This window comes from Caretta caretta, chromosome 2 (assembly GCF_965140235.1).
Source record: "Caretta caretta isolate rCarCar2 chromosome 2, rCarCar1.hap1, whole genome shotgun sequence".
Lineage (NCBI taxonomy): Eukaryota > Metazoa > Chordata > Testudines > Cheloniidae > Caretta > Caretta caretta.
The window spans coordinates 83,307,043-83,327,983 of record NC_134207.1 but is presented as its reverse complement, the minus strand read 5'-3'; the positions used below and the strand labels follow the sequence as shown (position 1 = coordinate 83,327,983).

Below are 20,941 nucleotides of genomic sequence, written 5' to 3'. Positions count from 1 at the left end.
GCTCAAATAAATTTGTTAGTCTCTAAAGCACAGAGTGGTGGGACCGCATAGTGTTGCACGATTCCCAGTGGCTGCAAAACTTTCGCATGTGTAAGGGCACTTTCATGGAACTTTGTGACTTGCTTTCCCCTGCCCTGAAGTGCAAGAATACCAAGATAAGAGCAGCCCTCACAGTTGAGAAGCGAGTGACGATAGCTCTGTGGAAGCCTGCAGCGCCAGACAGCTACCGATCAGTCAGGAATCAATTTGGAGTGACCAAATCTACTGTGGGGGCTGCTGTGATGCAAGTAGCCAACGCTATCACTGAGCTGCTGATATCAAGGGTAGTGACTCTGGGAAATGTGCAGGTTATAGTGGATGGCTTTGCTGCCATGGGATTCCCTAACTGTGGTGCGGCGATAGACAAAACCCATATCCCTATCTTGGCACTGGAGCACCAGGGCAGCGAGTACATAAACCGCAAGGGGTACTTTTCAGTGGTGCTGCAAGCTCTGGTGGATCACAAGGGATGTTTCACCAATATCAACGTGGATGGCTGGGAAAGGTACATGATGCTCATATCTTCTGGAACGCTGGTCTGTTTCAACAGCTGCAGTAAGAGACTTACTTTCCAGACCAGAAAATAACCGTTGGGGATGTTGAAATGCCTATAGTTATCCTTGGGGACCCAGCCTACCCCTTAATGCCATGGCTCATGAAGCCATACACAGGCATCCTGGACAGTAGTCAGGAGCTGTTCAACTTTAGGCTGAGCAAGTGCAGAATGGTGGTAGAATGTGCATTTGGGTGTTCAAAAGCGCGCTGGTGCAGTTTACTGACTCAGTTAGACCTCAGCAAAACCAATATTCCCATTGTTATTACTGTTTGCTGTGCACTCCACAATCTCTGTGAGAGTAAGGGGGAGATGTTTATGGCAGGGTGGGAGGTTGAGGCAAATCGCTTGGCCGCTGATTATGCACAGCCAGACACCAGGGTGGTTAGAAGAGTACAGGAGGGGCGCGGTGCGCATCAGAGAAGCTTTGAAAACCAGTTCCAGGAATGGCCAGGCAATGGTGTGAAAGTTCTGTTTGTTTCTCCTTGATGGAAACCCCTCCCCTCCCCCCCCCCGGTTTCACTCTACTTTCCTGTAAGCTAAGCACCCTCCCCTCCCACCTTCGATCACTGCTTGCAGAGGCAATAAAGTCATTGTTGCTTCACATTCATGCATTCTTTATTCATTCATTCATTCATCACACAAATAGGGGGATAACTGCCAAGGTAGCTCGGGAGGGGTGGTGGAGGAGGGAAGCACCGGGTGGGGTGGTGGAGGAGGGAAGGAGAAGGCCACATAGCACTTCAAAACTTTAAAACTTATTGAATGCCAGCCTTCTGTTGCTTGGGCAATCCTCTGGGGTGGAGTGGCTGGGTGGCTGGAGGCCCCCCCACCCCATTCTTGGGCATCTGGGTGAGGAGGCTATGGAACTTGGGTTCGAGGGCGGTTGGTTACACAGGGGCTGTAGCGGTGGTCGGTGCTCCTGCTGCCTTTCCTGCAGCTGAGCCATACGCTGGAGTATATGAGTTTGATCCTCCAGCAGCCTGAGCATTGACTCCTGCCTTCTTTCAGCAAGCTGATGCCACCTACCATCTTCAGCTCGCCACCTCTCTTCGCGGTCATATTGTGTTTTCCTGCACTCTGAGATTGTCTGCCTCCACATATTTTGCTGGGCTCTGTCAGTGTGGGAAGACAGCATGAGATCAGAGAACATTTCATCACGAGTGCGTTTTTTTCGCCTTCTAATCTTCGCTAGCCTCTGGGAAGGAGAAACATATGCAGCTGGTGGAGGGGAAAAAAAAGGGAGAGTGGTAGTTTAAAAAGACAGATTTTATAGAACAATGGGTACACTCTTTCTCGGTAAACCTTGCTGTTAACATTACATCGCACATGTGCTTTCATTACAAGGTCGCATTTTGCCTCTTATTGAGGGTATGCCGATTTGGTGTGAGAGATCACTCATGCAGGGCTGGGAAGCAGAATTCGGCTTGCAGGCAGCCATGGTAAGCCCCAGTCTTTTGGCTGTTTTTAACCTTCATAACATGTGGGAATGGTTTCAAACAGCAGCGCCCTCATTTCTCATATGAAGTAGCCGTTGGGTTGGCCATTAAAAATGGGTTGGCAATTTAAAAGGAGGGGCTGTGGTTTCCGGGTTCACGTGCAGCAGAAACCCAACTTAACACCCTCCCCGCTACACACACACAATTCTCTGGGATTATGGCTTCGCCCCTCCCCGCACCACGTGGCTAACAGCGGGGAAGATTTCTGGTCAGCCACAGGCAAACAGCTAAGCAGGAATGGGCACCTTTGAATGTCCGCTTACTAAAACCACCCTATTTCAACCAGGTGACCATGAATGATATCCCTCTCCTGAGGGTAACACAGAGAGATAAAGAACGGATGTTGTTTGAATGCCAGCAAACACCGGGACCATACGCTGCAATGCTTTGTTCCGCAATGATTCCCGACTATGTGCTACTGGCCTGGCGTGGTAAAGCATCCTACCATGGAGGACGGAATAAGGCTGCCCTCCCCAGAAACCTTTTGCACAGGCTTTGGGAGTACATCCAGGAGAGCTTTATGGAGATGTCCCTGGAGGATTTCCGCTCCATCCCCAGACACATTAACAGGCTTTTCCAGTAGCTGTACTGGCCGCGAATGAAAGGGCAAATTAATCATTAAACACACTTGCTTTTAAATCATGTATAATATTTACAAAGGTACACTCACCAGCAGTCCCTTCTCTGCTTTCAGGGTCTGGGAGCCCACCTTGGGTGGGTTCGGGGGGTACTGGCTCCAGGTCCAGGGCGAGAAACAGATCCTGGCTGTTGGGGAAACTGGTTTCTCCGTTCCCTTGCTGTGAGCTATCTACAACCTCCTCCTCCTCATCTTCCTCACCCCCAAAACCCACTTATGTGTTGCCTCCCACTCCTTGGATGGAGTCAAAGCACAGGGTTGGGGTAGTGGTGGCTGCACCCCCTAGAATGGCATGCAGTTCATCATAGAAGCGGCATGTCTGGGGCTCTGAACTGGAGTGGACGATTGCCTCTGTTTTTTTGGTAGGCTTGCCTGAGCTCCTTAATTTTCACTCGGCACTGCTGCATGTCCCTGTTATAGCCTCTGTCCTTCATGCCATTGGAGATTTTTTTAAATATTTTGGCATTTTGTCTTTCTGAATGGAGTTCTGCCAGCACGGATTCATCTCCCCATACAGCGATCAGATCCTGTACCTCCCGTAAGGTCCATGCTGGAGCTCTTCAGCGATTCTGGGACTGCATGGTCTCCTGTGGTGATGAGCTCTGCATGGTGACCTGTGCAGGTGAGCTCGCCACGCTGGCCAAACAGGAAATGAGATTCAAAAGTTCGCGGTCCTTTTCCTGTATACCTGGCCAGTGTATCTGAGTTGAGAGCGCTGTCCAGAGCGGTCACAACTGAGCACTCTAGGGTAGCTCCCGGAGGCCAATACCATCGAATTGCGTCCACAGTACCCCAAATTCTACCCGGCAAGGCTGATTTCAGCGCTAATCCCCTCATCGGGGGTAGAGTAAAGAAATCGATTTTAAGAGCCCTTTAAGTCGAAAAAAAGGGCTTCGTCGTGTGGACAGGTGCAGGGTTAAATCAAGATAACGCTGCTAAATACAACCTAAACTTGTAGTGTAGACCAGGCCTAAGGGACAAAAGAACCTGATAAACCAATCTCCAAGAGCTGAATCCAGAAAGACTGCCTGAGAGACAGGCCACCTTTGTCTTTCTTTGTTTTCACTCAGATTCCCCTCTCTCATGAGAGAGAGAGAGAGGGGGGGGAGAGGATCTTTGTTTTGTCTGTTTTATTTAGAGAACACCTCATGTGCTATGAACTGGAGGGAAGAACTGTGTAAACAACTTGCAGCGGGGTCTGCGGGGGGCAGAAGTGAACCCCTACCCGCCCACCTCTTCTACAGGTGTTAACTTCTTGGGTAGTAATCGGACTTCCTGAAAAAGCCCTCTTGCATTACCTTTTTTGCAAGTGTTGTCCAAGCTCTTTGCCTTCTCTCGAGCAGTCTTTCTTAGCCTTTTTAACCATTCTTTTTGGATTGTTGGTGAGTGGTCTGTATCTGGTTTTCTGCTCAATGCAATCAATATTCAGCTTTCACATGGTCTTGATACACTTCCTTTTTTCTTCTTGATAGGTTTTCAGTCTCTGGTGTTAACCAGTCTTTCCCTTTTGGGTCCAGCTTTATCCCTAAAACCTCCTTATCCATCGTATAAATGATGGCTTTCACCTCCACCAAGAGTTGTTCTGCTGTTGTGCCCCCCAAATCTAAGAGGGGGCAAAGCGGCCACTGATGGTGTTCTGAAGGGTGACCATAGTGTCTGTATTTTTTTTCCAGAGCTTCCACACTAAAAATTTTTTCCTCTTTAAATTTTAGAGTATTAAGCTTGGTCCTAACTGTAGTGATCATTGCCCAATGGGCTGAGTCTGCGTGTAAGCTTCTGTACACCCTGCAGTGTAGTATACTTGTTTTACCTGTCTTACTAAGATCAAGTCGATCATGTTTTTTGTAGTACCATGGCTTTTTTTTTTAATGGATTCGCCTATGCTGAAATACTGGGTTCGTTACAAACAAGTTGTTGATAGAGCAGAATTGAAGTAATCTGTAGCCTCTCTCATTTCTTAATCCCATTCCTTCTTTTCCCATGATGTTCCACCCAGTCTGTCTAATCACTCCCAGTCTTGTCATTAAAGTCCCCTATTCTAAGCAAAAAAAATTCTGGATGCAGTTCTAGATGATATTTATATGTGGCTAACTAAAAAAATTGATCCTTCTGTGTCTCCCCACACTCCCTCCCCCAGATTTCTTTAGCTGGTCCCATTTTTGCAATAAATATATGGAAATTTACAGGGAATTTGAAACTGAATAATGGAAACTGAAGTAGTTCCCAGGCAACAGCATACCAGTTTCAAATCTGTCATTTATTAGATTTAGTTAACAAAAATGTATACTTGGAAGTTTTAAAAAGAGATGTTTGTTTTGTTGCAATTCAGTGGTAGGTATAATATTAGGTAATCCAAAGGAATAATATTAGGTATCCTTGTGTTTGTGGGGATCAGAGTAATAGATTTATTTACTGGCACCCTGGAAGAAGAATACAGTAGGAATGACACACCCAGTATACATGGAATGCACTCCCTACTGTAGTAATTAAGCCTTCATTATCTGTTAATTTCAATACCTCCTGAAAACTTACCTTTTCCATGATACCCACATTAAGAGTGTCAACAGTGTGCCCTTGTTGCCAAGATGGTTTAATGGCATTTTGTGCTGTATAAGTAGAGGCATTGCCAGCAGATAGAGGGACATGATCCTTCCCTTCTATTCGACATTGGTGAGGTCTCATCTGGAGTACCGTGTCCAGTTTTGGGCCCCACACTACAAGAAGGATGTGGAAAAATTGGAAAGCGTCCAGTGGAGGGCAACAAAAATGATTAAGTGGCTGGAGCACATGCCTTATGAGGAGAGGCTGAGGGAACTGGGATTGTTTAGTCTGCAGAAGAGAAGAATGAGGGGGGATTTGGTAGCTGCTTTCAACTACCTGAAAGGGGGTTCCAAAGAGGATGGATCTAGACTGTTTTCAGTGGTAGCAGGTGACAGAACAAGGAGTAATGGTCTCAAGTTGCAGTGGGGGAGGTTTAGGTTGGATGTTAGGAAATACTTTTTCACTTGGAGGGTAGTGAAGCACTGGAATGGGTTACCTAGGGAGGTGGTGGAATCTCCTTCCTTAGAGGTCTTCAAGGTCAGTCTTGACAAAGCCCTGGCTGGGATGATTTAGTTGGGGATTGGTCCTGCTTTGAGCTGGGGTTGGACTAGATGACCTCCTGAGGTCCCTTCCAACCCTGATAGTCTGATTCTTTGATTCTATGATTCATCTGATATGTATCTTTTAAAGGAATTTTTTTTGTCTTTCCGTTCTTCAGTGATTTTACATTTGTCTCCACTTCTTCGCGCAGTATTGGAAAGTCATCCTCCTCTGTTGAATCTGGGCTGTCTAGGATACTAGGATCTCCATTTGTCTTGGTGGTTGTATAGATCAGAGCAGTAATTTGTCCACCTGTTGATGATGTCCTTTTCTTCTGTAAGACTGTTCCCTTCTTTAGCTTGAATTGCATTAGCTTTGGTCCATATTTCCTTTGTCAGATCTTTTACGATCTGGAAGGCTCATTTGCTATTTTTATTATTGATGCATTCTTCAATTTTAGAGCATTGTTTTTTGATCCATATCTCCTTGGCTACCTTCATTCTTTTCTTGATCTTTCTGCCACTTGCTCTGTATTTATTAGCTCCCTCAGTGTTGTTCTTATGTCTCTCTTGAGTTCTCTTCTAATGTCACACATTTTTAGTATTTCATTTGTGACCCAAGGTTTTGTCATCTTATGATGTTTCTCAGGGATGTCCATTGCTGCCTCGTTCATTACAGCGCTGAAATTGTTGGAAAGACTATAGGTATTGACAACATCCCAGCTGAACTGATGAAATTCGGAGGATAAATAGTAATAGATGTACTCACCAAGGTCTGCAACAAGATCTGGCAGACCGGTGAGTGGCCCTCGATGTGGACACAGTCAGTAATCATCACTCTGCCAAAGAAAGGCAACTTGCAATTGTGTCAAAATTACCAGACCATAAGATTAATTAGCCATCCCAGCAAGGTGATGTTGAAAGTCATTTGGAACAGATTGAAGCCGCAAGTGGAGAATATCGCTGAAGAACGGGCTGGCTTTCGTGCTGGAAGAAGTACCACAGAACACATTTTCAATCTCCATGTCCTATGTGAGAAGTACTTACACCACCAGCAAGATATCTAGCTCGTCTTTGTTGACTTCAAGAAGGTGTTTGACAGAGTATGGCACAAAGCTCTCTGGGCAGCCATGAAGGAATACAATGTTGGTTGTAAGCTTATTCTTACCATTAAACAACTGTATGCCAAGGCCAGCAGTGCAGTTCTCTTCAATGGCACAATAGGAGAGTGGTTTTGCACCACTGATGGAGTCCAGCAAGGCTGCCTTCTTTTGCCCATACTGTTGAACATCTACTTGGAGCACATAATGACTGATGCCCTAAAAGATTACATGTGCACAGTCATCATTGGGGGTGGGAGGTGCAAACAATCTCAAATCTTTGGTTTGCTGATGACATTTATGGCCTGGCAGGTAGCGACGATGAACTTGCCAACCTTGTGAAATGATTGGGTGAAACCTCTGCAAAATACGGCATGGAAATCCGTGCAGAGAAAACCAAGCTGATGATAGACAAACATGATAAGATCACCTCAGATATCACTGTCGGTGGACAAGAGCTGGAGACAGTGAAATAGTTCAAGTGTTTGGGGGCAGTCATCACTGATGAAGGATCAAAGACAGAAATTCTGGCAAGAACTGTGCAAACAGCAATGGTGGCAAAGCTAAAGCCAATTTTGAGGAACAAGAACATCTCCCTGGAATCCAAACTGAAACTGCTGCATGCACTGGTCATCTCCATTTTTCTGTATGTATGCGAGACATGGACCCTTACGGCAGAACTTGAACAGAAAATACAGGTAGTAGAGATGAGATACTTCTGTCAAACCTGGGCATCTCCTGCTTTGACCACGTCACTAATGAAGAGGTCCGCAACATCATCACCCAACCCACTAGGTCATATGAAGACCTCCTGATGACCATGAAGAAGCGCAAGCTGAAGTGGTACGGCCATGTAACAAGATCATCTGGCCTATCCAAGATCATCCTCCAAGGAACAGTACAGAGGAAGAGAAGAAGAGGTAGGCAGAAGAAGAGATGGATTGACAACATAAAAGAGTGGACAGGAATGGACTTCACGGAGACTCAAGCACTGACACACAATAGTCAGGGATAAAGACAATTAGTTGATTGCTCATCAATGATGGTGCCCCAATGACCAATGCGGTTATTGGAGTAGTGATGATGATATTTTTATAAATCCCCAAAATTTTAACCAACTGAAGTACAATTCAGCGCAACTGCAGGAGTAATTATCTTCCCCAAAGCACAAATTCAGTTCACATTTTCCAAATATTTTAAGTATTTGTTTTTTTCATTCAGCCAAGCAAAGTTATCATGAAAATGTACCAGCCCAGGCATTAAATTTACTCATCCTCCTTTTCCAAAAATGATCGGTAATGGGGTGGGGTCTGGAGGGATGACTGCTAGATTTTTTTTTTTTTTTTTTTTACACTCACCTGTCTTAGAAACAAACAAATCTGCTCCCTCTGGTGAAATGATCTGAGTAGAACTTTGCGAGTTTGCAGTCATGTTTCTATTAAAAGAATTCAAAATTATATTGGAAGAAGTTCTAACACTTCAGATGCTAAATCATAAGGCTTTCTTCCCGTTTTGTCTCCACATATCTTTAAGAAGTGGGCTCTGCAACACTTATCACTTTGGATAGAACGTGATTGCCCACAAAAAGATCCAGACACTAGCCTGGAGATGATTTTACATTGTAGATGGCAGCTGGATTTGTATGGCATTCTAATGGCAAGTCTGGAATTGCCTTTGGCTTCTTCACATAGTTTGGCTGCTCATGGAATGTCTTTACTCCTGGCCTTTTGGACCTTATTTACTTTGTAATTACTTTAGTTCTTTAAGATCAATCCCATTTGTATGTTTTATCAGTGCAAGAGTTTCTGCACATTGTTCTAAAGAACTACAGAGTGGGATCTGTTTGATTCTTAGTACAGATGTTTAGCTATGCCGTCTGTACTGCCATTTGGACTAAATATATATTGCTAACAGTTTCTGATGATTTACAAACAGTGCTCAGCATGAATCCTGTAAGCATTCCATCTGTTACACAGCAAATTTGTCTGTGTGTTCAACATTTTATAGGATTTAATTGGAAGAATCATTTGCCTTCAATTATATATAGTCACATGCACACACAATGCAAATTATTTCTGTGACAATTAAAATACTCTATTTTTTTTTGTCTTCAACTATCAACTCTCCTAATTAGTCCTGCCCACAGAATTTATTCTGAGAATAATTTTTATTCGATGGGAGAAATATTCTAATATTTTAGTAGATCTAAAGTTAAAATCTATGTTCTGTGCATTTTTCATATTTAAAGTAGTAATAATATAAACAGTCTGAATCCCAGACTGGGAAAATGTTCCCTCTTAATAGTATTTACTCTTGAAATTAGACCTCTTGATCTGAATGAGGCCACTCCGATGAGTAAGGGTTGTAAGACTGAGATTTGAGACTAACTAAGATTACTAACAAATGTAAGAGTTTGCAGGATCAGTCTATAACATTGATGTTAGCCCATTGATAAACTTTTTAAAAGAATTCATGGTATTTCACTGACAAACACTGTTTGTTTCCTTTCAGCCTGCCTGAGATAGATAGATGGAAGACATACGGGTTTTCTGGTAGTTTTGGTGGAGTATATTATTATTATTATTATTTATTATTTTTTAGGAGAGGAGGTTGAGGAGAATGTCAGGCAGCCACAAAGTTTTTCTCCACATTACATCCCTTTTGAAGGACCATGTACATCAAAGTGATGTAAATGATCTGTTTTACTCATGATTTAAATTAGCAAGCAGAAAACCTTGATTTTAAATAATTGATTTTGTACTTTAGTTAGTTTTCTAAAGAAGGTTATTTCTCCTTGGTTGGTAAGCATTAAAACGTGTTAATTTGAAACTAAATATAGCCTTTACGCTAAATTTGGTGATTCTTTTTGCAAATCAGGAGACTATACTATATCTATATGCATTTATTTAAAATAGCATAACAAATTCAGATTCTTAATTTTTACATTTTTTTATTTTTAGAAAATGGTGAATGGTTCATTTCTCACTTACTAGATGAATAATTTTATGCTTGTGATTTGTGTCAAGCTTTATTTGAATAGAAATTCAGAATAAATTAAAATGCACAAAAACAGCATTACAAGGTGTTTTTAATTAAATAAAAACTACCTTGAAAGTGCTGGGTACATTTAAAAAAAATTCATCAAAGTTTATCGAAACAAGTTTTGCATTTCAAACTTAACTGAATTATTAAACCAGGTGTTTTATGTCTAGTTAATTAATTGAACTGATTGATTGTTTCTGGTCACCATGTCCTTCAGGACTTCAGAGCTCATAGATCTCCCTCTCCCTCTTCCCCTTTCCCTCTCTCCCTCCCCCTCCCCCTCTTCTATTTTATTTTATTTTATTTTATTTTATTTTATTCAGAGATAGGAAGAGGAAAATAAGCATTCATGGTTTTTTTAGTTCCCAGTCAGTGTCTCAACTTTGAATGAACATTTCATTGAACTGAACTAGCTGAATAAACTGAAATGAAGAAAATATTCTCTCTGTACCTGCGGAAGAGGCTACCACTCTTAGAAGTGGGTTTAGCACTTTTAACAAACTTCTAGTTCTAGGTGCTTAGGCAGTGACTTCCACCAGTTCAATGGTTTGACTTTCTTTAAAACTTAATACTATTTGTTATTTAATTAAATGATTCAATACATTACGGTAAGTATAGGCCTTAATATAGGTTGTCAATTTCAAATTTAATTTGAAATAGCTTTTTTTAAACAAACTTGAATTTAGTTTAAGAAAAAAATCCAATTTTTTTTTTTAATCCTTGATTTTTTATCCACCCTGCATGTAGTGGACACAATCTTCCCACTCAGTGGGTGACTGGATGGCACTGGGTATTCCTTTAAAACCAATTAGTTGATCAGAGGGTCAGTAGTGAATAGTTCAAGGTACTTACAGTTCCTTTTCTTGCCTTTCCATAAGCTGAATATATTGCCTTTATAGAATTCCCAGCCACAGCAACAAGGAACTGAAATCCAGAAACTAAATACAGGTCTTCAACTGGCAGTTCATACCTTCTGGAAGCACAGAGATAGTGCATTTATTCTATATAAAGGTAACTTTAGCTCACTTACACAGAAAAGAAAAATTCTGCCCTTAGTTATAACACTTGCAACTCCACTGGACAAAGGAATGCTAGTTGTGGTCCATTGGAGCCACATAATGGTCAATCCTCAACTGACCATAAACTGTGTCATACAATAAGCATGGCCTGAATGTGTGGTTTTTGCAGTGCTCCTGCAAGTTGTGAACTTGGATTTCTTGCTTGATAATGATGTACTGCTACTACACAGTTGGTCTGACTCTTAGCATTTATTAATGGTCCTATATATCTATGGAATGAATATTTTCAGTGTAAATCAATTTGTCCTTGTGAAGTACTACAATTCTAACTAGCCTTTGCAAGAAGGTCACCTGTTTGATCATATATTACCTGCATGGAGAGTATTCAAATCTTGACATAGAGGCCATAGACCAAATCCAAGACCTGTTGTAAATCTGAGGTAAATTGTCTTTTGAGTGATTTATGGCATGACCTTCAACTCTGAATAGTACAGAAGGGTTCTAGACTGATGGCTCATACCTTCAGAATATCCAGTTATATACTTCGTATATATCCATTATTATGGTGGTTATTTATTATTTTGGTAAAGTTAGGGTTACCAGATGTCCTGATTTTATATGGACAGTCCTGATATTTGGGACTTTTTTTTACATGGGCTCCTATTACCGCCCACCCCCATCCTGATTTTTCCCATTTGCTATCTGGTCACCCTAGGTAAAGTCCTGTATGTATTTGTATATTGGGAAACTATGTATACTGTTCTGGGAGTACTGTGCAACTGCCTGTGCAGTGACAATTGCCTAAAGTGATCAAGGTGTTGCATTCAATATAAAGACCAGTCAAGAATGGAAGATTGGTTGCTGCTTACTGCAAAAAGTGTTTATAACAAATGATAAAAACTGTGACTGAAGAGGCATAGGGAGTTGCAGTGGTCTATGCTGAAGAGGCAAGGACATCTAGAAAAAAGAAAGAAAGATGTCCTTGCCCTTTATCCTGGGTTTAATAATGGCAAGTTGGGTCACCAGATGACATGACTTCAATGGCCAAACTGCTTGCCTTGGATGGTGCTTAATTTCACTAATCTTTTCCAGAGTTCAGCTTAAAAATAAAATTCATGTCCTGTGCACTCAGCTCTTTTTTGTGTGTGTGGAATCTTTGACAATTCAGCATACAGCAGTTTATCCTAAATGATTAGACACACACAAAATGAGCTTCATTTTCAAATTGCTCAAAAGCCAGCAGATATTCTTCAAGAAACTGGTACAAATTGTAGGGCTGACTGAGGGTTAAAACACGTTGTGTTTATCTTGCTGCGTATGTTTGTTTTTCTCAAATCAGTATCGAAATTATGAGTAGAATAAAAACAGCAAGAAGTTTTAAACCGTGTATTTATCATATGTCTAGGTGAAGAATTACTTTAGGATTTGAGACTCCTTTTGACATTTAAACCTCTCAATGCCACTGTGAAATTTCTATAATGAAACCTGATACCAGGTGAAAATGTCCTGGTTTGGGATCAAAGGGGCAAGCCAGCAAATAAGTAAAAGTAACATGTTTTGTTATAAACTTCAGGCCTGGTTCACCCAAAGGTTTGTTGAGGTTCAGAAACCCTTCTGATAATCTATACTGAGTTTTGAGAGATCTTGGGCTGACTTACTTTTTATGATCAGAATCTGTCCCCTTCGTAAAGCTACACAAGTGGGAGGAGGGAACCTGCACAAGGGAGAACCGTAACCGTGTCCTTGCCCTCCTTCATGGCAAGTTGTGAGGAATTGTGCTAGATGCCCATGGCCACACCCTCTTTGGTACTGACTTGCAGACTAGCTTTAGCAGTAAGGGGAGTGCACAGTGCCTTTTCCGAAAGGAGGTGTGGGGCCACTTCCTCATTATGCTAACCCAGAGGCATTCTAGCACCTTGATTTCTATGTAGGCAGAATGCTTCCAGGTTGATATCAGTGTGATGTCCTTTTTCACACACCCCAGCTGTAGGCTCATAAATATAGCCTTTATTGTGGAAACTGTGAGGAAGATAGAGATGAGCCATTGTGTAGAACATAATGAACCAATAAAATAATTTTTGTACGATGCCTGAAAACATGCAGCTTGTCTGGTTTCCCTGTTTTTGCTCATAAGTTAGTGGATAAAACCCAAGTGTTTGCTTAAAAAAAGAAGAAAAGAAGCTTTTAATCACTGTTGAGAATATAGATTTATGTTGAACGTTCTAAAATGTTAAATGCAACTTGGGTGTATATGCACCTGAGGCAGAGGGTATGTGTGTGGTGCCTAATTTTTCTTACATTATTTGCTTACTGACACAACATGCTGTGTTCTTGCTGGTTGTTAACAGCATCTGAAGTATGAGGCCAAAGAGGTCTTCCTCATGACAATAGCTAATGTCTGTAGAAATGCAAAGGTCATGATCATGAGTACTTTAATGCCAGCTGCATACTGACAACAATTACTGAACTAGACAGATCTTAAAGGGTCAGCTTATTGACTTATCTTCCTTGCTTTTGAGTGTGGATGGTTTCTACACAGCTGCTTGGCTTTTGTGTAATGCAAATGTTATGTGGGTTTTGGACTTAGAAATTTTGAGGATGATTATCCATGGAAAATAAGATAGGGAACCATATGTTCATGCAAGCTTTATTCTTTTCAACTACAGTCACATTACTAGTACCATGACCATGTTGTAGGGAAAAATTATGAGTATTGTTAACTGCGATATGTTTTGTGCTTGAAGCGATATTCTTTTCCTTCTAATGTACAGCTTGTACTTCTCAGTTGTTTTGTGCTTTAAAGAACATATATGCTTTTATTCATCGTGGTGAAGTGCTTGTTTTTTTGTGTCTTGACTGTTGGCAATGTCATGTATTTTCTGAAATAAAAATGTTTGTGAGCTCGGACAAATAGGTTTAGGAAAAATTGGTAGGCAAAGCAGCCAAAAGCTCATACAAATGTCTGTGCATTTTTGGATTGAATCTGGAGCTGAGGTATTAATGCATATAGTGATGTATGCAATGGACTATGTGACAGGTTAAGTAAGAATATCTATACAGTGATTCATCATGGTTTTTTCATGTTGTCCAAAATTCCATAGCTATCTTAATTTTTACATTATATCTTAACTTTCCTAATGAAATCCAGGTATTACCAAGCTTTTCAGTGGCTCATTCATTATGTTCCATAAAATATGGCATGACACAACTATTGCTGTACTATGATTCTCTGAGATTTGAAAATAACCCAACCTTTCACCTGGTTAAATTGAAAACATGAATATGGCATCTGGTTTTGGACCTATATCAAGGTTGCTATATTTAATAATTATCCTATTTTTCACCCCTCCAGAAAGGGTTCACTATTTATTTTTTAAGTCTGTTCCTGGGAACCAAAAAATATTTTCAGCTGTGAATTAAGTGTCTCATTTTTTATTTCTTGTTCCCTAACATGAAATATGAAGCCTGTTCCTTTTCTCTGCACGATGAAAAATTCTGGCAGTAAAAACTAAAAATGGAAATTGAGATCAGTTACTTGCCCTGGACCCTAGTTAATGTTTTAACACTTGCTGTTCATCACTGTTAATTCATTATTTTCTTTTATGGCTTTTTGTAGATTACTCAGAATTTTAACAACAAATCTGATTTTGATACTGGCAGGGAAAAGCTGGCACTGTATTTATATTATAGGACTGGTTTAAAGTACAAATTTTAGCTCCTAGATAAAAACTTCTTCTAACATGTACCTTCCAAGTGCAAATTTCTATCAACTGGTGAATTTCATCAGAGAGAGAGAGAGAGAGTTTGTAAATTGTATTGAAAATAAGATGAGTTTACAAGTGAAATATACATATTTTGTCCAGTGAGGATGACATGGCTGGGAAAATTACATATGCAGGGGCATCAAAAAACAGCACCAGACTCACTTTGTAATCTTGCTGATACCACACCATTTGGTATTCACTAGTCCCCATGTAGGCAAAATTAGAGGGACTTCAGAGAAGAAAAAAAATCTACTTAAGGGTTTGTTGGGCTGTCTTCTAGCAGAAGAATAAAAACATATATAGTTAACTAACTAATTACTAAAACCAGATTGGTAGGAATGTTACTGTCTCCTAAGTATTAGCAGTATGTAAACATTGGGGAGGTAGCAAGCTTGTTTATGGTGGTACAAGGGGCTATTAGTAGGAGCAATATGATGAAATTAAGAAGATGTAAGGTAGTGATTCTCAAACTTTTGTACTGGTGACCCCTTTCACACAGCAAGCCTCTTTGAGTGTAACCCCCCCCCATAAATTAAAAACACTTTTTAATATATTTAATACTATTTATAAATGTTGGCGGCAAAGTGGGCGTGGGGGTGGAGGCTGACAGCTCACAACCCCTCCATGTAATAATTTCGCAACCCCCTCAGGTGTCCTGACCCCCAGTTTGAGAACCCCTGATGCAAGGTGACTATCAAGTCAAGCTTCTTCATTCTGACAGGGATTCTCAAACCTTGTTGTAGCATGGATCGTCTTTTAATAGTGTTTTGTAGACAGTTAACTCTTCCATTTGCATTTGCATGGACCAACTCCTCCCCTTTTTGTGAAGTATTGCTTTTGTTGAAAATTAACAATAGGAAAATATTTAGGGTTAGATTTTCAGAAGTGATCAGCACTCACAACTAGGGAGAACAGGAGGGCAGATTCTTAAAGTGGAAAATAACGGGGCTGCTGAAAATATTTTGAAAATCTCGCCAGTTATTTAGATGCCTAAATGGGATCTCTTGGATGCTGAGCTTTACTGAAAATCTGGAGTTTATTTTATTGTCTGTATTTTAGCTGGCCCTTAATGCAGTTTAAAAGGGTAAAATGGAAAAAAGAGCCCACACCATGTTACCAAACAGTTCTCCATAGACCACTCTCTGAAAACTGCTGTATTTGACTATGGAATAGTATTCCAAGAGAGATGGTGGGAGTCTCCTCACTGAACCAAAACTAGGCCAGACACAATACTAGAAAATATATTTGATCACAATCCTGAAATGACAAGATGGACTAGATGACTTAATATCTCTCTTCAATCTTCAGTGTCTGCTGTTGAGGTTTTATTTCCCTAGAAATTAGAAAACCTGGGATCTTTCATTAGGATAGATCTTGGCAATCTTTCACTTTGTAGTGAAAGGCTCATAATATATAGAAGACCATAAATTTGAGTCTGCCTCAGGCAGATAGTTGACAGATATTCAAAATCGATGAACTCTTGTGTGAATATGGTGTTAAAACTGACCTGTATCAACCTTACAAATGCATTGCTGTATTTACTGCTCTTTTATCCCCCCCCCCCCCCCCCAGTAAACTAATTACAGTATTATTTCACTTTATGGCAAGATGAGAATTTTGCTTTCAAAAGAGATTGGAAATTGTTCAGTAAATCACTCTAAGAAATAGAATTTATAATTCTAACTACAAATGTTAATCAAAAATTGCTCTAAAACCAGATCAACTGCATCTGTCAAATTGCTGAAATTAAAAGCCTTCATGTTGAACCTTTTAGGTTATGTGGAAAAAAGCAGCTGAAGTTACAATAGGCAACCATAGAGTGTCATGACTTTCATAAATAAACAAGAGGAAACCAATATTTTTGGTTGTACAAAGTGCTTTTTATTTAATTATACTCAGGGCTGGTAGCACCACCTATTATTAAGGTTGCCTGACACTTCCCATTATAAGGCCCTGTTTTCAGTTGCTTTATAACTTTGCCAAACTTTAACTGTTTTGGGCTGAAATTTTACATTCTAGGTGCTGGCCTCTGTTTGAATTTGTTTGGAACATTTCAACCAAAATAATTCCACTGTGGAGAATGATGCTAGGGAAAAAATGTTCTTTTGCCCATGTTACAATTTTCTAGTGACTGACTTTGAAATGTTGCAGTGCCCTCATTATTTGGAGCAGGGACTTGAAATCTGGCAGGTATGTGGCCCTTGTGTCAGGAATATGTCTTTTGCCATCACTCTGAAAATCCACCCAATTTTTCCCAAGATATAAGCCTTTGAAAAATTGCAGTTTGCACATTATCAGTAGTAACTTGCTAATGTTTAGCAACTGGGATCTCTGAATATTTGATCACTGTTTTAGATGTCCAACTGTTTAACTGTTTTCGTTAAATTTTGAGACCCCGTGCTGGAGTTTCTTATAGAGCATTGTTGCAAAGAAATAGATAGTGTTTGAACCTACCACTTAAATATTCTAGCATAGCATGAGATTGCATATATTTTATTTTGTTAAGGTAAGTATCTCTGGGGCATAAGATAAACCTGAAAAGCATGTAGTTTGGTTACATACATATAGTTACTTTAGAGAATTTTTTTTAAAAAAATGAGTAGCCTCATGCAAATAATGGTATATCATACCAGCAATGACTGAAAGAATAAAATATACAACTTCACCTTTCTGGCAGGATTGGTGCTTAGCTATGTGTAAACCTTTTTAATCTTCCAGGTTCTTATTCCCTTGGCTTCCACCCATTGTGTTTGCTGAGTGTCCTTTTTTAAGGTCTGCCGTTTGTATTAATAGATTTTAAGGCCAGAAGGGACTATTATGATCATCTAGTCCAGGGATTGGCAACCTTTGGTGCGGGCCGAGGGATGTGCTGGCAGCCGCTTCCCGCAGCCCCTATTGTCCTGGAACGGCAAACTGTGGCCAGTGGGAGCTGCGATCAGCCGAGCCTGCGGACACTGCAGGTAAACACACTGTCCTGGCCCACCAGCGGATTTCCCTTATGGGCCACGTGCCAAAGGTTGCCGATTCCTGACCTTCTGTATAACATATGACTCAATTTCTCAGTTACTCTTTCTTCCCTACTCTCTGGGTTGTAGGAAAATGCTCTTTATCATGGTGGTGGTGGTAAAGATGTTACCTCACCCACTGTCTCTCTCTTTGTCATGACACAATCATACAGTGTGATGGTGAATTTCCCTACCTTTACTGGTATAAAAAATCCAGTTCTGTAGATTGTGAATAATATTTATACAAATATTTAATTTGACTTAGTTGAATTACTCACTTCCAGAACAATTGGGAGGGGTGTAAACTTTCTTCCTTTCCCTCATTCCTCCTGCAAACTATTGGTACATCAAAGTTTTAACTTCAGATTTAAGTTTATTGTCTATGAATAATTAACATTTAATAGCAGACAAAAATAAGTCACTTTCTAACCTTATTCTCTTTACTTACAGAGGTTGTAGAAATTGTTAATGTGAATAATGTTGCCTTCTGTTGTGTGATGCTAATAGGAAACAGATCACTGTGGTTTATGAGGTACTTGCCCTTTTTGGTGCATTATAAATAGCTCACTTCAAATGATGTTTCCTCATTGATTTCCTACTGTTTGACCAGAAACAACAGAGCAGGAAGAACAGTGGCTAAACATGAAGTTTGCAGTAGTACAGGAAAAAATTATATGACCTAGTCTTCCGTAGCCCTTAATTGCTCTCTAGGCTCCGTGTAGCTAAAAGCATTTTTCATTACCCTAATTTATCCTGTGCATCCCTAGCTCTTTGCCTAGGAGAGTAGCTAAGATTTCATCCCCGCAGAGGCTTTCAGCATACTCCTGAATATCTGTTGCCATGCCAGACCTTGAGAAAAAGCAGACAAGGTGGGTAACATGATATATATTAATATTACATTATCCACCTTGTCCATTTTGTCTCAAACGTCAGGCACATTAAGTGTAGTTGCACTGCAGTTCGTTGAAAAGTTGCGCTCAAGTAGCTGGTTTGCGATTTTTTTTTTTTTTTAAAGGGACGCCAACTTAAAAATAATCACACTTCTGTCTGATTGTTTTTAAGCTACTGTTGTTCCAAAAGTATTCACAATGAGAGGGCAGAATTTCCCCCCCTTTCTTCCCTGCTATTTGTCTGTACCATTTTCCCTTTGTAGTCAGTCAGTAGAACAGTCTTCCCTCTTGTTCATGGGAGGTCTTTCTTTTCCTCTGTTGCTGTCCGAAACAATTTGTTTGCCCCAAATTGGCAGAGTATCCCAGGGACAGGTTTAATACCTGAAATTATTTTTGAAAAAATTGACTAGATTTCAAGTTGACGGTGCCCCTTTTAAAAAGGAAATGAGTTTATTTAAATTAGAAACTGCAGGACAGAGCAGTCCTACTATAGACTATATAAGTTTTGCAAACATATCTTTTAGCATTTACAAATTCATTGAATAATTAAAACAGAATTATTATAATACAACTGGAGGTTTACTTTTCTTTAAATATTAGTATTTTAATTTGATAGAATTCCTCTTTTATATATACCCATACACACACACAAGCATATTCATCAGTGCATTTTGACTTTGTTGTCCAACGTCTCAGTGCTGATATTGGCAATCTAATTTTTTTTAAATAAATGCACCATCCATTTGTTTTATAAACCTGGGTAATTTCTCATTTAGGTTGCTGAAGAAAATAAAACAATTCTGTATGGAATCATTCAAGTCTTTTGGATACCAACAGCAGTGGTGGCTTTCACTTTTTCAAAAACTAAAATGAATGATGAAACAAGTGCATTGAATCAATCTACTTATTAAGTGTAAATGTATCCCATTCCAGGGAACTTGTAATTGGTTTTGAAATTCTCACTGTACAATGGAATAGCTGTTAATGATTTTCTCTCATCACTTACCTACTTCTCTAGAGGTGTGATGTTAGTTTTACTCAGCAGGTTGTCACTTTGCTTCTTTGCACTTCAAAAAGATCTAAGGTTACTGATTATGACTTCGCTACTTCCTGTCTTATTGTTATGTACTTACAAAGGATTTGTAGTTTAAAACCATACTGTAAAGAATGCAAGTCAAGTATAAATTCCTCAGATTTGCAAGTCTATAAAGTTTTCATTTTTCCCTTTCTTTTGTAAGTGAAATATTTACTGCAGCCTATGAACATGGATGGCTGAAAATACTTCATATTAGCCACTTCCCACTCCAGGCATAAGGTGTAATCAAACTTAAAAACAACTCATACGTAACTGTATTTTGACTTTCCTCCAAAAATGTGGCAAATGCCTCTTAACTCTGGAAATGATGCCATCTAAAGCACAAGTCCTTTCCAAACTAAAATCAATTTTGCACAAACCTGTTTGTGCAACTGTTCCCTCCCAGAATTAACACAGGTTTTGATGTTGCAGTAAAGTATTACTTAACTTCCCCTGCCTTCCCTCCTTTCAGTTATTACTGTCAAACATACATTTGCCTGTGAGGATTGGGGACTCTGCAAGTGAACCTAGTGTAAAATCAGTAAAAATTTGTTCGGTGAGCTGCTTTTCTGTGCGATGGATTCCATGCTTTGTGGAATAGAATCTTGTGCTATAGAAGAGTCATGCCAATTACTGTGGTTTCTTCATTGAAGCCACTACAGCTAGTGACTGGGCTATGATGTATATTTGGATGGGGTTGTTAATTGGACAGGCATTGAGTAATGAGTATTTGTGTGAAGAAAAATAGTTAAAGCATTGGATCAATGGGTATGTTGCAATTCTAATTTAACATACAAATTGAGAACATAGCCTTCAAAATTCAACATAATTATCCTGCTTAAAGGCAGGGAATAGACCATTCTCTCCTGGTTGTTCTATTAACTTAGGTACATGGAGGGAAAGACTGGAAATAATAAAGTAATAGTACAGTTGCCTTTCACTGCTGTAGTACATCTACATAAAAAACAATCATAATTCATTTCAGCATATCTACTTTCGTTTGTAGTTTACTGTTTGGAGTATGCACTTGAATAGCACTGAACAAAATGTACTCCTTGAAGATAAGAATTGCTGTAAATGTTCGTTATGATGAGAACAGCATGTACTGAACAAGCACGAATCATCTTAAAACTCAGCTGCTGAATTAAAGGGGATGAAGATTGGGACGAAGCCTTTTCCCCACCCCTTTCTTCTTTTTAATGTGTGTATCTGTTTTCAAAATCAAATGTACAGATGAC

The 20,941-nt window shown here is 39.9% G+C and overlaps 1 protein-coding gene across 8 annotated transcripts in view; it reads left to right on the top strand.

Annotated features, from left to right (window-relative positions):
* GREB1L (GREB1 like retinoic acid receptor coactivator) overlaps nt 1-20,941 on the top strand; it is a 227,626-nt gene that overhangs the window by 45,939 nt on the left and 160,746 nt on the right. The gene's annotated exons all lie outside the window — the stretch shown is intronic.